This window comes from Grampus griseus (assembly GCF_964374135.1).
Source record: "Grampus griseus genome assembly, chromosome: 1".
Taxonomy (NCBI): domain Eukaryota; kingdom Metazoa; phylum Chordata; class Mammalia; order Artiodactyla; family Delphinidae; genus Grampus; species Grampus griseus.
In genome coordinates this window covers 2,409,977-2,430,410 of record NC_139017.1, presented here as the reverse complement: position 1 = coordinate 2,430,410, position 20,434 = coordinate 2,409,977, and the positions used below count along the sequence as shown (strand labels likewise).

General features: G+C 42.0%; 1 pseudogene across 1 annotated transcript; it reads left to right on the top strand.

Moving 5' to 3' along the window:
• Positions 1-19,100: 19,100 nt before the first annotated feature.
• On the top strand, positions 19,101-19,381 carry LOC309825592 (HIG1 domain family member 1A, mitochondrial-like; annotated as a pseudogene). The gene has a single exon. The product of its transcript is annotated as an HIG1 domain family member 1A, mitochondrial-like (transcript).
• Positions 19,382-20,434: the final 1,053 nt, after the last annotated feature.

Genomic DNA, 20,434 nt, shown 5'->3' with positions numbered 1-20,434 from the left:
GGTTCTGAGCATTGGCCCCGCCCACCACCCAAACCTCGCCCTTGCTTAGGCCCCACCCTCCACAGCTAAGGCCTTTCCCACCCCCCTTTTTATTTTTCTTTTCCCTCCACCTCTTTTTTACTACTGTGGTACTGAGGTACCTTCCGGTTGTGGATTCATCTATAATTTATTTTTATATTCTTCCTCACATATCTGTTGGTTTCCTAGTCTAATTTTATTTTTTACTTTGTTATTGCTCTTATTTATTTATTTAGCCAAGTGGCTTGCAGGATCTTGGTTCACAAGCCCAGGGTTGGGCCGAAGCTCCTGCGGTGGGAGCTCCAAGTCCAAACCACTGGACTAACAGAGAACCTCAGACCCCAGGGAATATTCACGGGAGTGAGGTCTCACCAAGTTCCTCATCTCAGCACCAAGACCCAGCTGTACACAACAGCCTACAAACTCCAGTGTTGGGAGCCTCAGGCCAAACAACCAGTAAGACAGGAACGCAATCCCACTCATAAAAAAAAAAAAAGAGACAGCAAAAATATATGTCACAGTTGAAGGAGCAAGGTAAAAACCTACAAGACAAAATAAATGAAAAGGAAGGAGGCAATCTACCTAAAAAAGAATTCAGAGTCATGACAGTAAAGATGATCCAGAATCCCAGAAACAGAATGGAGGCATGGATTGAGAAAATACAAGGAATGTTTAACAAAGATCTAGAAGAACTAAAGAACAAACAGATGAAAAACACAATAACAGAAACGAAAAATACACTAGAAGGAATCAATAGCAGAATAACTGAGGCAGAAGAACGAATAATTGAGCTGGAAGATGGAATGGTGGAAGTAACTGCCAAGGAGCAGAATAAAGGCAAAAGAATGAAAAGAATTGAAGACAGTCTCAGAGACCTGTGGGACAACACTAAACACACCAACATTCAAATTAAAGGTTCCCAGAAGAAGAAGAGAAAAAGAAAGGGTCTGAGAAAATATTTGAAGAGGTTATAGTTGAAAACTTCCCTAACATGGGAAAGGAAATAGTCACCCAAGTCCAGGAAGCACAGAAGAGTCCCAGGCAGGATAAACCCTAGGAGAAACACGCCAAGACACATATTAATAAAACTAACAAAAATTAAATTCGAAGAAAAAGTATTAAAAGCAGCAAGGGAAAAACAAAAAATAGCATACAGAGGAATCCTCATAAGGTTATCAGCTGATCTTTCAGCGAAAATTCTGCAGGCCAGAAGGGAGTGGCAGGATATGCTTAAAGTGATGAAAGCGAAGAACGTACAGCCAAGAGGACTCTACCCAGCAAGGCTCTCATTCAGATTCAGTGGAGAAGTCAAAAGCTTTTCAGACAAGCAAAAGCTAAGAGAATTCGGCACCAGCAAACCAGCTTTACAACAAATGCTAAAGGAACTTCTCTAAGCGGGAAACACAAGACAAGAAAGAGACCCACAGAAACAAACCCAAAACAATTAAGAAAATGGTAATAGGAACATACATATCGGTAATAACCTTGAATGTAAATGGATTAAATGCCCCAACCAAAAGACACAGACTGGCTGAATGGATACAAAACAAACCCGTGGGGCTCACGCCAAGGAGTACTTCCCAGAACTTCTGCTGCCCGTGTCCTTGTCCCCACGGTGAAACAGAGCCACCTCCCGCCTCTGCAGGAGTCCCTCCAACACCGGCAGCCCCTCACGGGATGAGTGATTTTGAAGAACCAAGAAAGGAGGAGAATTTTCTTTCTTAGAATTCTCCTTCTGAACCTTCATCAGTGGGAACATTTCCTTACGAGGCATATGAATATGGTGGAAAGACAATCGATGTTCCCGGAGGAATTTAAAGTTGGGAACAGAATTCAGTTTCCTTTGCCAGCTTAGCCATTTGTCTATGCCTGAATTTCCAAATATCATGAAAAGTCAGATACTTGCTCAGAGGGATTCGATGATTTTTCAGACTCCTTAAATACAATTATCAGGGGAAAGAAACATACATCTGTGCAAGAAATATGGTGGATGAAAAAAACATGCAGGTGGCTAGGTCTACCTTAGCGTTGTTTAGCTCCAGGAACGTGTAGATTGGGTAAGCCCAAGCAGAAATAAATTATTACATAGGAGGTTTGTGGCTCCCATAATTCTCTTTCTGCCCTTTTCCCTCCGTCTGAAATTATTTAGGACCTCATTCTTCAAAGTATATATACTCCATGCTCCATTCTCTCAACATTGATCAGTTAGAGCTAATCTGATAAATTAAATTTATTGCTCTTTTATTTATTCTTCACTCAAAAAGTTATTGGATTTGTCGAAGAATGTGAGAAAGCTATGTAGTATTCTTCCCACTTAGATATAAATAACAAGCTGCCGTAAATATCAACAGATGTAAACTCGTATTAGGGTTGGTTTGTGGAGGTGTTTTCTGCTCTCCCAGAACTTGAATTTAAGATTAGCTAGAAAAGGTTGTAGTGCCTTGTTTGATGATTAATAATTGATTATCAGCTGCTTCCTTTTATCGAAAAGTACCATGTTTCAGATACTATGCAAAGCATTCTGGAGGCTTTATCCTATCTTTTTCTTTTCACAAATCCCCCAACGAGGAAGCTATTTTATCACAGTTTTACAGGTGTGGAACTGAACCTAAGAAAGTTTTGGTTACCAGATGAGACATTTCCAGCTTGAAGTATACTCAACAATGAGGAAGTTCAGGGATTTTAACCCGTGCTCAGTCATTTCTGTCCATATTACTCGTTCTTCTCATAATACGCAAAAGGAAAGAAACATTTAATGGACATCTTCTGTTTATCGAGTGCCACGAGAATCACGCTCTCTGTGTTATTTTAATTTTCACAACCATCTTTGGAGATAGTGTTAATATTTCTGCTTTACAAATGGAAACGTTGAGATTCGCAGTCATGAAGTCATTTGTCTCATATAAAAGAGCCAGTGAGGTGTGATGCCAATAGTTGAACCAAGAGGTAGGTGGATTCGAGGAAACAAGAGCAGAGAGAGAAATCAGTCACAATCTCGTAGGTGTTGAGGGGGTGCTTGGCCCTTGGTGGAGGTGGTAGGCAGAGCCTGTGCATTTCCCTCTGTTGTAAGAGAGAATTCCTCTCCACTTCTACTCTCCAGTGAGATGAAACATTCAACCATCAAGCAGGTTGGCACGTCCCCTTTCCCGGTGAGCTGTGAAAGCTTGTTTGCCCCCTTTCTCACCCCAATTCTTTATGCATTTGGAGGTACTCTGAGTCAAGGCTGACTCAGGAACCATCTATCCTTACAGACGCTTCACGGGGAGTGGGAGGAATGTGTAAGAAACAGACAGGGACCTGCCATCGTGGAAGGTTGGGTCCATCTCAAGAAAGAGCCCACCTTCGCATGGACTTCAAAAGGTGGTGTGGATGGACTTCCCTGGGGGGCACAGTGGTTAAGAATCTGCCCGCCAATGCAGGGGACACGGGTTCGAGCCCTGGTCCAGGAAGATCCCGTGCGCTGTGGAACAACTAAACCCCATGCACCACAACTACTGAGCCTGCGCTATACAGCCCATGAGCCATAACTACTGAAGCCCATGTACCACAACTACTGAAGCCCGTGTGCCTAGAGCCCATGCTCCGCAACAAGAGAAGCCACCGCAGTGAGAAGCCCACGCACCGCACCGAAGAGTAGTCCCTGCTCGCCACAACTAGAGAAAGCCCTCACGCAGCAATGAAGACCTAACTCAGCCAAAAATAAATAAATTAATTAATTATTTTAAAAAAAGAAAACCCATATATATGCTGTCTACAAGAGACCGACTTAAGGGCACATACAGACTGAAAGTGAGGGGATGGAAAAAGATATTCCATGCAAATGGAAATCAAAAGAAAGCTGGAGTAGTAATACTCATATCAGATAAAATCAACTTTAAAATAAAGACTGTTACAAGAGATAAGGAGGGACACTACATAATGATCAAAGGATCAATCCAAGAAGAAGACATAACAATTATAAATTTATGCACCCAACATAGGAGCACCTCAATACATAAGGCAAATGCTAATAACCATGAAAGGAGAAATCGACAGTAACACAATAATAGTAGGGGACTTTAACACCCCACTTTCACCAATGGACAGATCATCCAAACAGAAAATAAATAAGGAAACACAAGCTTTAAATGACACAATAGACCAGCTAGATCTAATTGATATTTATAGAATATTCCACCCAAAAGTGGCAGAATACACTTCCTTCTCAAGTGCACATGGAACATTCTCCAGGATAGATCACACCTTGGGTCACAAATCGAGCCTTGAAAAATTTAAGAAAATTGAAATCATATCAAACATCTTTTCTGACGACAAAGTTCTGAGATTGAAAATCAATTACAGGAAGAAAAACTGTAAAAAATACAAATACATGGGTGCTATAAACTGTGCACTACTAAATAACCAAGAGATCACTGAAGAAATCAAAGAAGAAATTAAAAAACACATAGAAACAAATGACAATGAAAACAGGATGACCCAAAACCTATGGGACACAACAAAAGCAGTTCTCAGAGGAAAGTTTATAGCAATACAGTCTCACCTCAAGAAACAAGAAGAATCTCAAGTAAACAATCTAACCCTACATTTAAAACAACTACAGAAAGAAGAACAAAGAAAACCCAAAGTCAGTAGAACGAAAGAAACTAACACGGTATTGTGAAGCAATTATAGTCCAATAAAGATCTATTATTAAAAAAAAATCCTTTAGTAATGACAGTAACAGCTACCACTGGCAAGAATTCTGATAAAAATCCCTGTGTTGGGGGCTTTCAAAGCACATTTCTTCATCCATCTTAAATTCTGTGGTATGGGTGTTATCCCCATTTTACAGATGAGGAAACTGGACTTCAAGCGTGTCAAGAAATTTGCCCAAGGTCAGACAGCAAGGGACTGAGGATTTAAACCCGAATCAGTGTGACTCAAACCCCACGCTCTTTTCCTCAGCATGACCTCATAAAGAGAAAGGTACATATACGGGTAGGAACTCACATCCATGCAGCTGCTGGAGTGGATCTGTAAAGACAGCAAGAACAATGTCCACTCTGCTTACCATTTGCATCTGTTCCAGAAGATCTGGGTTCTGTCTCCTAACCCTGGGCCCGGGGAGTCCCAGTCCCCCTGCCCTCTGCCCCTCCTTCCCTCCTTGCCCTCCCATCCTCCACGGGAGCGTTTCTTCCTGAATAAATGCAAGCTCCTCTATGCAAGAGGGATCGTACCTAGTTCATCTTCGTACCCTGGCAGCACTGAACACAGAGATAAGCCTGCCGCATTGGTAGAGACTGCTCCACCCTCTGTGTGTCTCAAAAGAAGAATCAGACATAAACAGAAGCCTTTGAGCCCAAGGATATGATCACGCACATCCTTACTTCCCATTCTAGTTTTCATACCAATGCCGACTGTTTCCAGGGCCTGAAGACAGCTAACGTTTATTGAGCACCCACTGTGTGCACCACTTTGCTAAGTAATATTCATCATCCGAGACCATCATCACCACAACTCCGTGACGTGAGTACTATTACTGACCCCAGTTCACAAATAAAGGCACAGGGGCTAAAGGAAGCTTACGTGGTGGAGCTGCTATTCAAATTCAGGCTCCAGAGCTCACACTGTCCATCACTATGTCAGACAGTGTAGGCTGGTCTCTCCCGTGGTTCCCACCTATTTACCTCCAAACTAACATCCAAGCCGCAACTCGAGGTTTAGAGGCTGTTTAACACCAGACTCACATCTCATCTTGGCCATTATTGCTTCACGTCCTTTCCCACCCTCCGCTCGACTCTGATTTCCTTAAGTACAGGACGCAGCTCTCTCCCTCATTACCCACAGGGATAAACACACAGTAGGCGCCCCGCAGAATGCATGTGGGTCAACAAGTAACGCCACGCTAAGGCAGGCAGTGGACAGAGTGAAAAACAAAATCAGAAACGGAGGCTTAGAGCCAGACATGCCTGGGAGTAACTCTGGTTCTTACTAGTTGAGTAACTTGGGGAATTTAGTGACCTGCCTTAGACTCAATGTCTTCATTTGCAAATGATGTAGATGCATGCCTCCTTCGGGTTATGGTAAGTATTCAATTATCAAATGAGGAAATCGTCTTCAATACTTATCCTAGTGTCTGCCACCCAACAGGGCTCACGGATACAGCTCATACAGATTCCTAAAGCCTATTCGTAATCGTCAGGACAGGACAGGTCAGGCTGCAGTAACAAACATGGCTGTCATCTTGGCGAGTTCTTCCTTTCTCACGTGCTCCAAGTCTCTGCAGGGACCACGGTCTCAGACGCAGCGGGGCGGCCATCCATGCTGGGGAAAGCTCCGTCATCCTTACTGTCGGGGAGACACAGCTCTTGGGCAAAAAGAGCTCTGGAGAGTCTCACACCGACAACTGCATGTTTTGTCCCAGGAGTATCACATAATTGTCTCTTCTGCCCACATTTTATTGGCCAAAGAAATTCACAGATACGGCCACGCCCAACTTCAAGGAGGTGAGTACCACAGTGGACAGGAGGGTAATTCACGGTGAAAGAATTAAGATGGGATGTTCTGTCACCACAGAGGGAGCCCAAACACGCTAAACTGACCACTCTTTGCAACTTTGGGGGAGAAAAGGGCGCTGAGAGGCGGGGAGGGTTTGGGTCTGGTCCCAGCTCAGGTGCGAGCTAGGTGCAGGCACCATGGGTCACTCCATCATCTGTGCTTTGCTCCCTTACACACAAAAATAGATAGAGCCCAGCTTCAGTGTTTTGTGCAGAGTCAATGGGTATGACACTAAGTGAAAATTTAGAGCAGACTGTCTTCAGCACCTCAGGGTGGACTTTTACTTACAGAAGCAGGAAACAAAAATGAAATGAAAAGAAGGGGGAAGATCCAGAAACCTGATTCAGTTGGCAAGTTCTCTGGTTGTGATCTGATGAGGCTGAACAGAAGCTGTCATGAGGAGGAGTGTGCCCTGGCGGCTTTCTCCAACTTCGCTGCAGGCACGGTTCCCAGACCCTGAACTTCCATGCACACGTCAATGGGTGTATGTTTCCTGCTTAATCATGCAGCTTTCTGTCTTCCCTGCCAGCTCTGCTGCGGGTGTGGGATCCAGTCTCCTCCTGTGTGTATTTACTGCCCTCCTCCAAGCAGCAGGAACTTTGCTGCTGATGATAAAATATACCTTCTACAAAGATTGATTTCCTCTCTCCACTGGCTTCATGTGTCTTTAGGCCGACCCTGGGGGGATACGTCATAGACAAAGACTCTACCTTAGAGAAAATTCTAAGGAAATAGAGGGCAGGCCAAGTCTCATCTGCACAGTCAGCCTCCTCTGTCACCCCATCCTCACCCCAGTACTGTTCTTCTCAGCTCAGGTCCTGGAGCCAGGCCACCTGATTGCTAACCATGTCAGTCACTGGCTGTGTGACCTTAGGCAAGTTGCTCAGCATCTCTGAGCTCCAGTTTCTTCATATATAAAATATGGTCATAACGGAACTTACTTCATAAGGATGTTGCGATGTCGTGAGGATTAATTAACACTTTTGAATATCATATGATGATGATCAAGAAACGTCTAGTCTCACAATTATCAATAATGATGATAATAATAACAGTATTATAAAGCGCACATTGACTCAGTTTCCCATCCCAGTGCCTTGTACCCACTGAAAACCTGCCCATAGCATTGCCTATACACTAAAATCATAATGGGTTGGTGTGTTGTACCCTTGACTTTTATATAGGTCCTCGTGGGAATTGTTTGTTCATTTCACAGCAGGCTGGGAACTTCAGACACTGTGGCACTTGTACTTATGAACAAATACATTTTCAGCATCCAATGACTTAAAGGTATTTTTTGGTTACTTTGATACTAACCAGGTAATAAAGAGCTCTACTTCAGTAATACATCAATTAATACCAGCAGAGAAGCGCTTCAAAACCTAAAACGATGTTTTATCTAATGAAAATGAGATCAATTCAAATTCCAGCAATCTGTATGCAAGGCCTTATGCCTTTGAGAGGCTGCAAAGAATTATAGGTGCCAGTTCTTTTCCTTGGGAAATTCACAAATGGCATAGTCTTTCTTAAGGAATACAAATTTAAGTGTACACGAATAAATAACAACGCAATAAAGTTGGAGAGAAAAAAGATTAAATAACAATACAAAATACCGACAGGAAAAACCTGCCACATTATGTAATTAATTGCTAAATGAGAGAATAGACAATAAATTTGTCAAAGCATTGATGAAGCAGATTAAGTAATTTAATCAGAAGCAGCCTGTACGTTTGTGAATCAGAGAATTGACGCTCAAGTAGTTACTCAGGGGACTTCCCTGGTGGCGCAGTGGTTAAGAATTCGCCTGCCAATACAGGGGACACAGGTCCAAGCCCCGGTCCGGGAAGATCCCACATGCCACGGAGCAACAAAGCCCGTGCACCACAACTGCTGAGCCTGTGCTCTAGAGCCTGCGAGCCCGCTCACCACAACTACTGAGGCTGTGTGCCACAACTACTGAAGCCCGCTCGCCTAGAGCCCGTGCACCGCAACGAAGAGTAACCCCTGCTCGCCGCAACTAGGCAAAGCCTGCATGCAGCAACGAAGACCCAACGCAGCCAAAAATAAATAAATAAATGAAAAATAAATAAATAAAGTAGTTACTTGGGAACTGCCTGATGACTCAGGCAGTGAACTCAGGATTGGAACCACGAGGCTGGCTTTTGCTGATTCCTGCACTGTGCTGAACCCATCACCTGGCCTCGCTGTGTTTCTGTTTCTTGATCTGAAAATTGGGGCCAGCGGGTTAAAGCAGCCCAGAGATAGATTCTGAAAAATAATTAATCTACCAGAAGGACAGGAAAAGGCTTTTCTAATGTTATGGGGGAAAAAAAAATCCTACACTATGGCATAAATTCAACAGGTCCAAAGCAGCATGGCCAAATTACACCCCATTTAAAAAGCAAAAATGTAGAAACTATGGAAGACCCCAAATGGGCTCCTATGTAACTGATGGTATTTCATAAGCCATCCAAATAAGGTCAGTTTCCCCACTCCGAAGGGATGGTCTTTTTATTTTACATGAAACATCAGGCACTACTGGATTGTATAGTTTTCTGGAAGCTACCCTTTCTTTGGATTGCTGTTCGATTAAAAATAGAAAATTCATAGAGATAATTATGAACCTAAAGGGACAGGATTTCAGTGTTTCCTATCACTTGAGAAAACAATGTATTCTTTGTAGCCTGTAAGTTTCCCAAGGCTCACCAGGAAAGGCCCTGAAAATAGATAACTAACATCAAATTGTACCTTAATGGACACTAAGTATTGGCATAGACAGCGAGGTTTAACTCAATGAATACAAGATATTGCCACAATTCAATTTTACTCACAGGCAGACCAACTTCACAAAGTCTTATGATTTTCAGGGACACTGAATTGTCAGCTAAACAGTGTTATCTGACATGGTAGGTCAAGGCAAGTTATCTGCCCCATCTAGGGGAATCCTAACCAACTCCCCAGGTCCTTAATAACCTGCTTCAACCTGAGTCCTTTTCTTTTTTCCTCTAAGCAACCAGTGGAAACCCATATAATTCTCATCTTATAAAAGAATTCATTTAAAGGTGGTTTGAAAGTTAATGGTTAAACCCATTGTTTGTGGTTCCCTGAATATAGGTCACAATAGTAACAAGCCTTTAGACAGAAGGTACATAAAGAGGTAGCAAGCAGTTCAGGACCTTATTACAACACGTCTATCAAACCCAGAGGAACAAACAATGTGTCCGATTGATTTAAAAAAAAAAAAGTCTGGCAGACAGCTCTCACTGTGCCTTTAGCCCCAAGGCTTGCCCCCAATTAAAACCAGAAGTTGAAGAAAAAGCCTTCCTGACTCAACTGCCCAGGACCCACACTCCCTTAAGTGCAAAAACTCTCAGTTCCATTCAAGATTCTCATCTTTGCTCTCACAGGCTCAGCTGCTGGTGACCCAGAAATGTCTACCCATCGACAATTGTCCCAAGGATGGAGAGATCTCTGGAGAACAGGACCCACCCACCCTAACCCCAACCACAAACAACAGAAAAGCTCCTTTTCACTTTGATCATTTCTGTTCCAATCAGCCTCTTGTCTTGTTATGGGAAGGGCCAAATACTAACACCGCAAACGAAGAGTGTGCAAGAACGGCCCCTTCAGAATAATTTAGGAAGAGGAATATAATTTCTTTTTTTAAAATATTTATTTATTTGGCTGCGCCAGGTCTTAGTTGCGGCACGTGGGCTCCTTAGTTGTGGCATGCGAACTCTTAGTTGCAGCATGCATGTGGGATCTAGTTCCCTGACCAGGGATTGGACCCGGAGTCTTATCGAGCTCAGAGTCTTATCCACTGCACCACCAGGGAAGTCCCAAGGCATATAATTTCTGAGCAGTAAGTTTTATTTCTCAAACTAAGACCACATCTCAAGTCTCCCAATACCAGTTACTGGGACCCTCTGAAGCCCATAGGTAATATGGTGGCAGCTCTTATCACAATATATTTTTGTCTCCCATGTGACCATGAACTGTCCCCTTGCTCTTCTTATCCCCAGCACTCCAGCCAGCAGGTGTCATTCAAAAGGTGCCCGGTAATGTGTGTTTGGTGAAGAGCTCTGCAGGCTACACTGGTGTAAACTCAGCTGGTCGGGGATTGCCGATTAAAGGTACAAAGCATGTAACTGATTGAAAAAGAATATTTAGATTCAAACAGATAAAGGAAATGCAGTTGGAAATGGTGGAAGATTAATTAAAAGACCATATGGATCTATTCTAACACTCACATTTAAGATTTACAAAACCCAGGCAACTGAATAAGAAAAATTGGATGTGGGCATTGTATAAACTTTTATAAATATTTTCCAATGTCCATACGGTACAAAAGAGGTCTGCATTTATGATTATTTATAAGAAGAATTATCTTACTATACTTTCAAAGCCAAGAGAATCAGAAACCAGAGATCTCAGAGTACTTAAATGCTATACTTAGATATAGTACTTATATTTTATTTTTCTCACTGACCAGGTGAAAAAGGAATTAACTAGTTTAGCAAAATACCAAAGCAAACTCCCTTCCCCCACCCCCAAAACAAAAGCAAACAAGTAGACTCTCTTCAAATGCTGTAAGTTCCTTGAGGGCAAGGTTAACGTCTTAGGCGTCTACTGTATTTTCCATAAAAACGACCAACAGGCTAGAGGATGCTTGACAACACTTTGATAAGAGAAGCTGAGTCATCAGTCTTCTCTATTTGAAAATATAAGTCATATCCACTTCTATAACCACATACCACTGTCTAAGTGTTTGTAGTTCCCTTAAATATGAAAAGTAAGTAAATGAAAGAGGATTTAATCTTTTTTAAAGTGCAGAGACTTTTACTGTGGTGCTTTTTGGAGGTGATAAGCTGTAAGAATGGCTGGTCAGGGCGATGTTGTCATGGTTGCTTCCAGGGCATCTTGGTGTTGGTCTGTTCACCACACTTCACACAATGGCTGGCAAAGAGCAGGTACCCAGTAGACGTCCATTCCTACCAAAGAGGAAACGCCTAAAGAGCGGCAGCTTGGTCATTAGTTCTTATAAATGGAAAACTTTTCTTTTGAAGATTTCAAACTCTCTTTTGCTTACTATTGGCACTAAAGCAAGGCTACCAAACTCTGTCAAAAAAACAAAACAAAAAAAAACACAAAAAACCCTCCTAACTTGAGAAAACAGGGCTAGAAAATGATGAGCAGTGTGAAACCTAGGAGAAAAGAACCCAGAAACATTTGCAAGAGGAGAATGCAGGGTGCTTCCTCTATTATGTCAAAAATATGAGAGAGAATGGTTGAGAGATAGAAGAAATGGAGGAGTTTTTTGTCCTGGATTATTCTTTCAAACTTTCATTTTAAAATAAATCAGAAATAATCATTTATGAGCAAATTTAATTATGCCTAATACATTTGTCCATTTCTAAAAATAACAAAACGTCTTTGACCTTAAGATTCTAAATATATTTACATACTACTATGCCATTTATTGAAAATACTAGGCTTTTTTCTCTATCTATCCCCAAAGTGCTTATTCCCCAGTAGCTTAAACATTCTAGATATTTGATCTCTTTCTCTCCTTTGACTAATCAGGTCCAAATCAAGATACTGTAAAGATTGAAACACAGGCAGCTGGGCTGAGCTTTAACTTCTGGAAGGGCAGCTGTAGCTCGGCCACGTCTCAGGGAGAAAATGGGCCTTGCTGTTGGCTGGTCCCAGATGAAAAAGACTCACTTGCTTCCTGAGGAGAAGCACAGGTACAGTGGTCTTCTCTTGTTCGCGGTCTCTTAGTTCCCCAACCAGGGATCGAACCCCAGCCTTGGGCAGTGAAAACGTGGAGTCCTAACCATGGGCCCCCAGGGAATTCCCTGTGGTTTCTTTCAAAGGTACAAAAAGAAAAAGGGGGAATCTTAAACCCGGCGTCACCGAATGGAATGCCCACCCAGCCTCATGATAAAATGATTTGGGGACTCTGGGATTCTGAAGTTATCCTTAACAAACCAGAGAGGTCTCGCCTGCTATTCAGAAGTACCTTGAGCAAGATTCAAGTCAGGGGTACAAAAATGATGCTTCTATGAAGAGAGAAGTTGAATCGTTTCAATGTATTGCTGGTACAGAGGAATTTGGGGTTAACGTTCTGGCATCACAGGTGTGACGGCAGTTGTTTGCTCTTTGAAAGGAGTTAGGAGAGGACCTACATTTGCTGGCTTTCAGATGTGAAACAAGGGAAGAGAATAATGTTTTTAACGTTAAGCCAGTGTAAAAATGCAGCAGAATCAAGGTCAGGCTTCTCAGGGAGGCCATCCACCTGTGGGTAGTATCATCCAGGACCAGTGGGGGGGCTGAGCGGGGCCAGGCCCTCCCGACCCCCGTGGGTCACCACTTACACAACCGCAGCCCCGCCATTGATTTGTTGCTCTGGTTTTCACAACGCAAGCACTCAGGCCCGAGTTATTCTATCTCATTAAGGGAAGGTAATACTATTGGTGCTTTCCTCGTGGTACAATGGGAGATGAAGTGAATGGAGTAGAAGTGTTAAGATCTTGGCGATCTAAAGATTGGCAATCTTTCAGGCTCTCTAGATCACAATTCAGAAGAAAGTATAATGTATATATATATATATATATACACACACACACATATATGTGTATAAATATATATGTATACATATATGTGTGTAACTGTGTACATGTATATGTGTAGATATGTGAGAGTGTGTGTGTGTGTGTGTGTGTGTGTGTGTGTGTATGCCAAATCAAAAATCATCCCAAGTGACATCAGGTGAGGTTTACGTTCCGTAATTTAAAATAGAAACGCAATGATAAAAATTAAACACCATATCATATGATATCATTTATATGTGGAATCTAAAAAAAATGATACAAAGAAACTTATTTACAAAACAGAAACAGACAGACAGACATAGAAAACAAACTTATGATTACCAAAGGGGATATTGGGGGTCGGGGGAGGGATAGTGGTGGATAGAGGGATAAATTAGGAGTTTGGGATTAACAGATACACACTACTATATACAAAATAGATAAACAACAAAGACCTACTGTACAGCACAGGGAACTCTACTCAATATCTTGTAATAACCTATAATGGAAAAGAATCTGGAAAAGTATATATATATATATATACACACATATATATATAAAACTGAATCACTTTTCTGTACACTTGAAACTAACACTTGTAAACTAAACTTGTAAATTAACTGTACTTCAATTTAAAAAAATAAAATAAAATGGAATTAAACAGTAGCTAGCTTTTAAAGTGATAAGATTTTAAAATTCCAAGATAGTACTTTGTGTTTTTGATACACACACACACACACACACACACACACATACAAGTGTGTGTCTCTAGCTACAGAGTTATATTTTAAGCTAAGCTAAGAAGAATAAAATATTTAATATAGATTGTAGATTATACGAGCTGTTAAGAAAAATTCCCTGAAGTTATAAAGTATAACTTTTATGCTGAACGTAGAAAAGTTCCATAAAGGGCTCTGGAATCATTTCTATCAGCCCTTCCAGGAGTCTGAGACAGATTTATAATTGTAACCCGTTTGTACAGATGAGATAACTAAAGTTGAATAAAAGAAAAAACATCATCACAGAAAATTCAAACTTAAGCTCTTGAAATCCCACTCTCCAGTGTTTGGATATAACAAAAGAGAATTTGTTTTCAGATTCCCAATTTTATGGCAAATTCAATTAAGTGTCTTTAGATGTTTAGATCAGCATTCATAAATGTTTTTGAACACTGTTTTTTTTAAGAAGCTGCATTTAAAGCATGTTTGAAAGTATCTAATAAAATATTTAGAAGGTGTTAACACAATAGCAGTTCACATAGAACTTCAAAAGTTATCAACACAATAGGTCTTTTGTATCTCTTAGTGACTTTAGGACTGAGGCAGATCCTTGCAGTAAATCAGAATTGTCCAGCCACCTTCCAGGGCAATGACAGTCATCAACTGAGGCTTAAGACGACGTACAAGGTACCGTGGATTCCTAAATTGGGCCAACTTTTGCTCATGCTTTTACCGATATCAAATAAGATAAAGCCAGGAATACCTAATTCGTTATCAAATTGTTTGGAAACCCACTCTTCAAAAAAAGAAAAAGAAATTTAATCCCCTAACTCATTTCACACATGCAAGTATTTCTTTATTTTCTGCCTTTTGCCTTTCACTTTTAAATGTGGGCGAACCTCACACACTTTCACTGAACAAATAATGAATGGATGGATACTTTCTATAGAAAATGTGACACCAGCACGTGTAGATGGGAAATAGACATGTAGGCCAGGGTACATGAGGATGCCATCTGTGCTTTGCCAATCTCACCAAGTTCTCACAAGCTGAGGCCAGGTCAGCAAAATCAGTGACACCCCTCTTCCCCCCAGCAACGCAAAAAGAAAAGGAACATCTGAGTACACACTGCCCCACTTCACCAGACTGCTCTCCGTATTCCATTTACGCCATAGCAACTTTGATATCAAAAGAAGGTCTAGAAAGCAGCTTTGACCACAATGACAATTCCCAGAACTTTTCCCAAGCAGACATCAAGGGGGTTTCTTTCATACGTAGGTTTAAGATGAATAAATGATGATTGGAATCAATTCCAATCAATATTTAATAATTTTCTTGGACTTCCCTGGTGGCGCAGTGGTTAAGAATCCACCAGCCAATGAAGGGGTCACGGGTTCGAGCCCTGGTCCGAGAAGATCCCACATGCTGTGGAGCAACTAAGCCCACGAGCCACAACTACTGAAGCCCGCGTGCCTAGAGCCTGTGCTCCGCAACAAGAGAAGCCACTGCGATGAGAAGCCCGCGCACTGCAACAAAGAGTAGCCCCCGCTCCCCGCAACTAGAGAAAGCCCACGTGCAGCAATAAAGACCCAGAGCAGCCAAAAATAAAAACATAAATAAATAAAGTTATTAAAAATATATTTAATAATTTTCTAGCTCTAGTCAAAAATGTTCACCTTGGAAGATCTACGTGGTTTGCAAACAATGGGGAAGAAGTAGTAACCAACATTTGTTGTTACTGTGTGTCAGACTTTTGGTGTAATTAACCCATTTAATCCGCACAACAATCTTAGGACATAGGTACAATGACGATCCTTCTTGTACCGATGAAGAAATTGAGGCACTGAGGGGTTAACTTGCCCAAGGTCATCTGGCACAGCTGAGTGTATATCAATGCCATTGGCCTTGGGAGCCGAGTACCAGCTCCAGCACTTTACTGCCTCTGGACGGGGCACACACACACACACACACACACACACACACACACACACACACTTTGTTAACTCCAAAGGAGCACCCTCTTCCCCATTTGGTACTAGGAATGTACCTTCTTTGTGGACACACAGGGGACATTGTGACCTAAAAACACTCCAAACCCAAGTAAGGAACAAAACTGTGACGATCCTACAGGTCCAAAGTCTGCTGCTCTCTTATTCTGGCTCAGTGTTTCCCCAACAAAGCCCAGGACAGGTCTGGGAGGATCTCGTAAGTTCTCAGTACTGCCTATTAATTTGATTTTAATAATACTGAAGGATGGATGATGGAACTTAAAAAAAAAATCAGCCCAACTGCTGGAACTTTGTGTAGCTGCTTGGAATCCAGCCAGCCAGTCTAGATCATGACCATGGCGTGGACAGAGTAACCTGGGGGCAAGGAAGTAGGATGTGACTGCAGGATCACTTTCATTGTTGCTCAGATTTTTAAAAACTATTGCCCAGTGGTCAGATTTGTGGCTCTCAATCTTAAGGGAGTTTAGAGAGGTACTCTGTGTGACTGAGTGAGGGACTGAGGAAAGAAGAGAGTTGAGACAGATGGAACATGGGAGAAGAGAAGAGGAGAAAGTGTCTACACCGCAGACCTGATGCCCGACACTGCAAACGTCTAAATGCATCAATTGGAAAGCAGATATCAATACTGCAGAAAGAGTTTCCATCTTATGAAAGGAACACAGATTTGCACTGAACAGCAAGTACTCTATTTTTATTTTGCTAAATTTGATTTATGTCTAAATGTTTTAAAAACAAACCTATCATATAAAGCAAGGTAGGTCTATATTCAATGACATTTGCAGAAGTTTGATCTGCATTATTTCCAGAGTTTTTGGACTAGCTGCCACAAGTCCCATGCTCTGGCTCAGTTTTATTGCTAGATCATTTAGATATTAAGATTGACCTTTTCTTTTTCTTTTTTTAAATAAATTTATTTATTTATTTATCTATCTATCTATCTATTTATTTATTTATGGCCGCACTGGGGCTTTGTTGCTGCGTGCAAGCTTCCTCTAGTTGAGGCGAGCCGGGGCTACTCTTCGTTGTGGTGCGTGGGCTTCTCATTGCGTTGGCTTCTCTTGTTGCGGAGCATGGGCTCTAGGCACGCGGGCTTCAGTAGTTGTGGCACACGGGCTAAGTAGTTGTGGCTCGCGGGCTCTAGAGCGCAGGCTAAGTAATTGTGGCGCATGGGCCCAGTTGCTCGGCGCATGTGGGATCTTCCCGAACCAGGGCCCGAACCCGTGTCCCCTGCATTGGCAGGCAGATTCCCAACCACTGCGCCACCAGGGAAGTCCAAGATTGACCTTTTCTAATTAAACATCTTTACAATACAAGAATAAAAACCCTAGGTATGGGTTTTAAAGGTGTTCTAGGAAAATGGTGACTTAAGCATTCAAATATAATCAACATTGCCTCTAAGGCTATTTCTTATCACACACACACACACACACACACACACACACACACACACATATTGGCTTGGCCAAAAAGTTCGTTTGGGTTTTTCCATAAGATGTTACAGAAAACCTCAAACGAACTTTTTGGCCAGCCCAATATAATGTCTGATTTCTAGCTCTATATTTATTAGAGGTGTTAACCAAAGTCTCTCTGGATTTTCAATTTAAACTTAGGAGATGTTGTGAGATGCGAAACAATCATTAAAAAAAGAAAAAAAAGACAGAAAACAAAACAACAAATAAAGCACTAGTGAGGAAACAAATGGTCAAGGCATGTTTTAATATTCTCCTGTATTGAGGTTAAATGAAATCCCTGATACGACAAAAACTTATCCAAGTGGCATCAGTGGCAGGTTCAAGCCTCCTAAAGAGACAGTGGGTGTAGTGGCTCAGTGCAAAAACCACGGGATCACAGTTCCTCTCATTTACAATCTCTTCAACCTTGTGCAAATCACACAAGCTCACCGTGGGTCCGTCTTGGTCTTTAGAATGGGAACGATTGTGGCTCTTACCTCGCAGGGCTGTTGAACAAATAATTGATATAAAGTGTATGTACCGGTGTCTGGACATAGTAATTAGTACTCGAATGTTTGCTATAATTAGTGAGATAGAAGATAGGACAGGAATACTCAAGTGAGATCATTTCTATAAAAGCACCACGTACATTTTGGTCTACTCTCTGCCAGCCTCCCGGTGGATGTTTCAATGAGCCCAATTTTATTTTTGTTCTGCACAGTAGCTGTACATCCTGATAATGACTGCCCAAGTCAGTGAATTGATGGCAAATTCTACAGCTCTGTATCACCAACATAAAAATCCCAGGGGAAACAGGAAACGTCCAAGCTTCTATATGGCCTGAAGCTCATCGTTGGTTCTCAAGGCTCGTACCTCTTGGACATCTGATCTTAATTCAGTGGGGTAGGAAATGGTGGTGTGTCAGTTAGTGTGACCTACTCGGTAACCCGCGTCTCTGCTCCATGGGCACGTCTCCCACCTCCTTTCCGAGTCACAGTGTTAAATCCCCACCCCCCCGCCGCCCCACAGACTGTTCCATTCTCCCTTTGCAAACTGTGTCTTGCCTATGTATGTGAAATTAATGGCGGCTAGGGTGCACAGGTGCTCAAGAAGGTAGGAAGAGAACAAAACTTCAGGGACAGGGCTGACAGTATGCATTGCTTACCCTGTCCATTCTCTCCTGCTTCCTTGTCAACAGAACCTTCATTTCTCCCCACTGGAAAAGTGACCCCATTGTGAGCTCAGCTCAAGGCTAAGTCCTGAATATTCTCATGGCCACGCCACCAGGGATGGATTTAGGGATGGGCTTGTGACCAGGATCTCACCCACAACATGGAGGGGAATCTGCTGGCATGTTACTGGGAGGATTTCTTTCCTGATGGAAAGCTAGAAAACAGGACACCCTCATCTCATGCACTGGATCTTGTTTTTTTGTCCAGTGTGATTCCCGGGATGGCTGCGCCCCCCCTGGCAACAATGAAGCTACCAGAGGAGAGGGCATCATGTTGGCAACGGTGGAGACAGAGAGAACCGGGGCCCTGGTTACATCACCGAGCCATGAGTGACCCAGCCCTGGAGTGGCCCCATCGCTGACTCTCTTATGATGGGAGAGAGACGATATTTTCCTTATTCTTGAAGCAGTTCAGGCTGGGCTTTCTATTACTTGCAGCTTCACTAAACCAAGGGGAAAGCAATGCCTTTTTAAAATAATCTAGAGAGAAGCCGATTGGAGCCTGCGACATCTTGTCATTGTCTGAAGATGCTTCAATCACTATGTCAAGTGACACAGATGATTCTCTTTCTTCATATGATGAAGATCAGGGATCTAAACTTATCCGAAAAGCTAGAGAGGCACCATTTGTCCCCATTGCAATGGCAGGTTTTGCGGCAATCGTTGCATATGGATTATATAAATTGAAGAGCAGGGGCAATACTAAATGTCTGTTCACCTGATCCACATGCGCGTGGCAGCCCAAGGCTTTGCTGTGGGAGCGACGGCTCTTGGTATGGGCTATTCCATGTATTGAGAATTCTGGGCAAAACCTAAACCTTAGAAGAGGAGAGTCTGTCTTGGTCTTGGTGGTGGTGCTTGCTTTAGTTAGACATCTCATATTGAGATGTCTTGGTCTTGGTGGTGGTGCTTGCTTTAGTTAGACATCTCATATTGAGGTTATATGTTTATGTTGAAAACAAATTCTGTGGGTCGGACAATAACATGGTAATTGGAATATTGGCTCCCTTTCTTGCAGGCTTGATTTGCCTGGTGACTAGTTCACTAGCTAGGTCATTCAGGGGAGTCAGATGAACACAAAAACATGTCACTTTTAAATGCACTTGATAGTCTTACAATGTCCACCTTCTTAAACTCTTCTGATAAAATTAGTTGTAAAGATGACAACATGCTCGCAGTTGCTGCAGAATGTCATATGCTTTTGATGTAATGGAGGAGTCCTATCTACCCCACTTAATTTAACTCTTTCTGACTGCCTTGTGGACTGAGTACTGTTTTTAAGGGCTGGCTGGCTCTTGAAGAACGCTTTCAGAGCAGTGCACGGAATACAACATTATAAACCTCCCGGCAACTATGTGTGTGTTTTTAAACCAAACCTAAAGAGCTGGTAACAGCTGCTTTGAAGTAGTATCTGTTTCAGAATCACAGCTGTAAACAGGAGAATAACTTAACTGTGGATCCCCGTTTAGATCTTTTGTAGTTGCAGAATTATAGTTTGCTGCTGTTATATTAGAATAATTTTTAAATGGCATTTTGAAATAGAAGTGTGTGTTTTAAGTGCTAATGCAAAGGTAAATGAAAAATACTTTTTAAAAATAAAAAACTAAACTAAACTAAAATAACCTAGAGATAGACCTGGAGAAAGAGAGTGAGAAGGGGAGGGATTGGGGGAGAGATATGAGTTGCTTAATGATGGATCCAGGATATATTTTCATCTATTGTTTTAATTGTAAGAATGGCCTATTCTTTTACTTACATAAAAGATGATTTTTAACATCCCTTCAATAAACTTTGTATGAAAAATATTTGGTGGGGGAGGGATAAACTGGGAGATTGGGATTGAGATATACACACTACTATATATATATAAATAAAA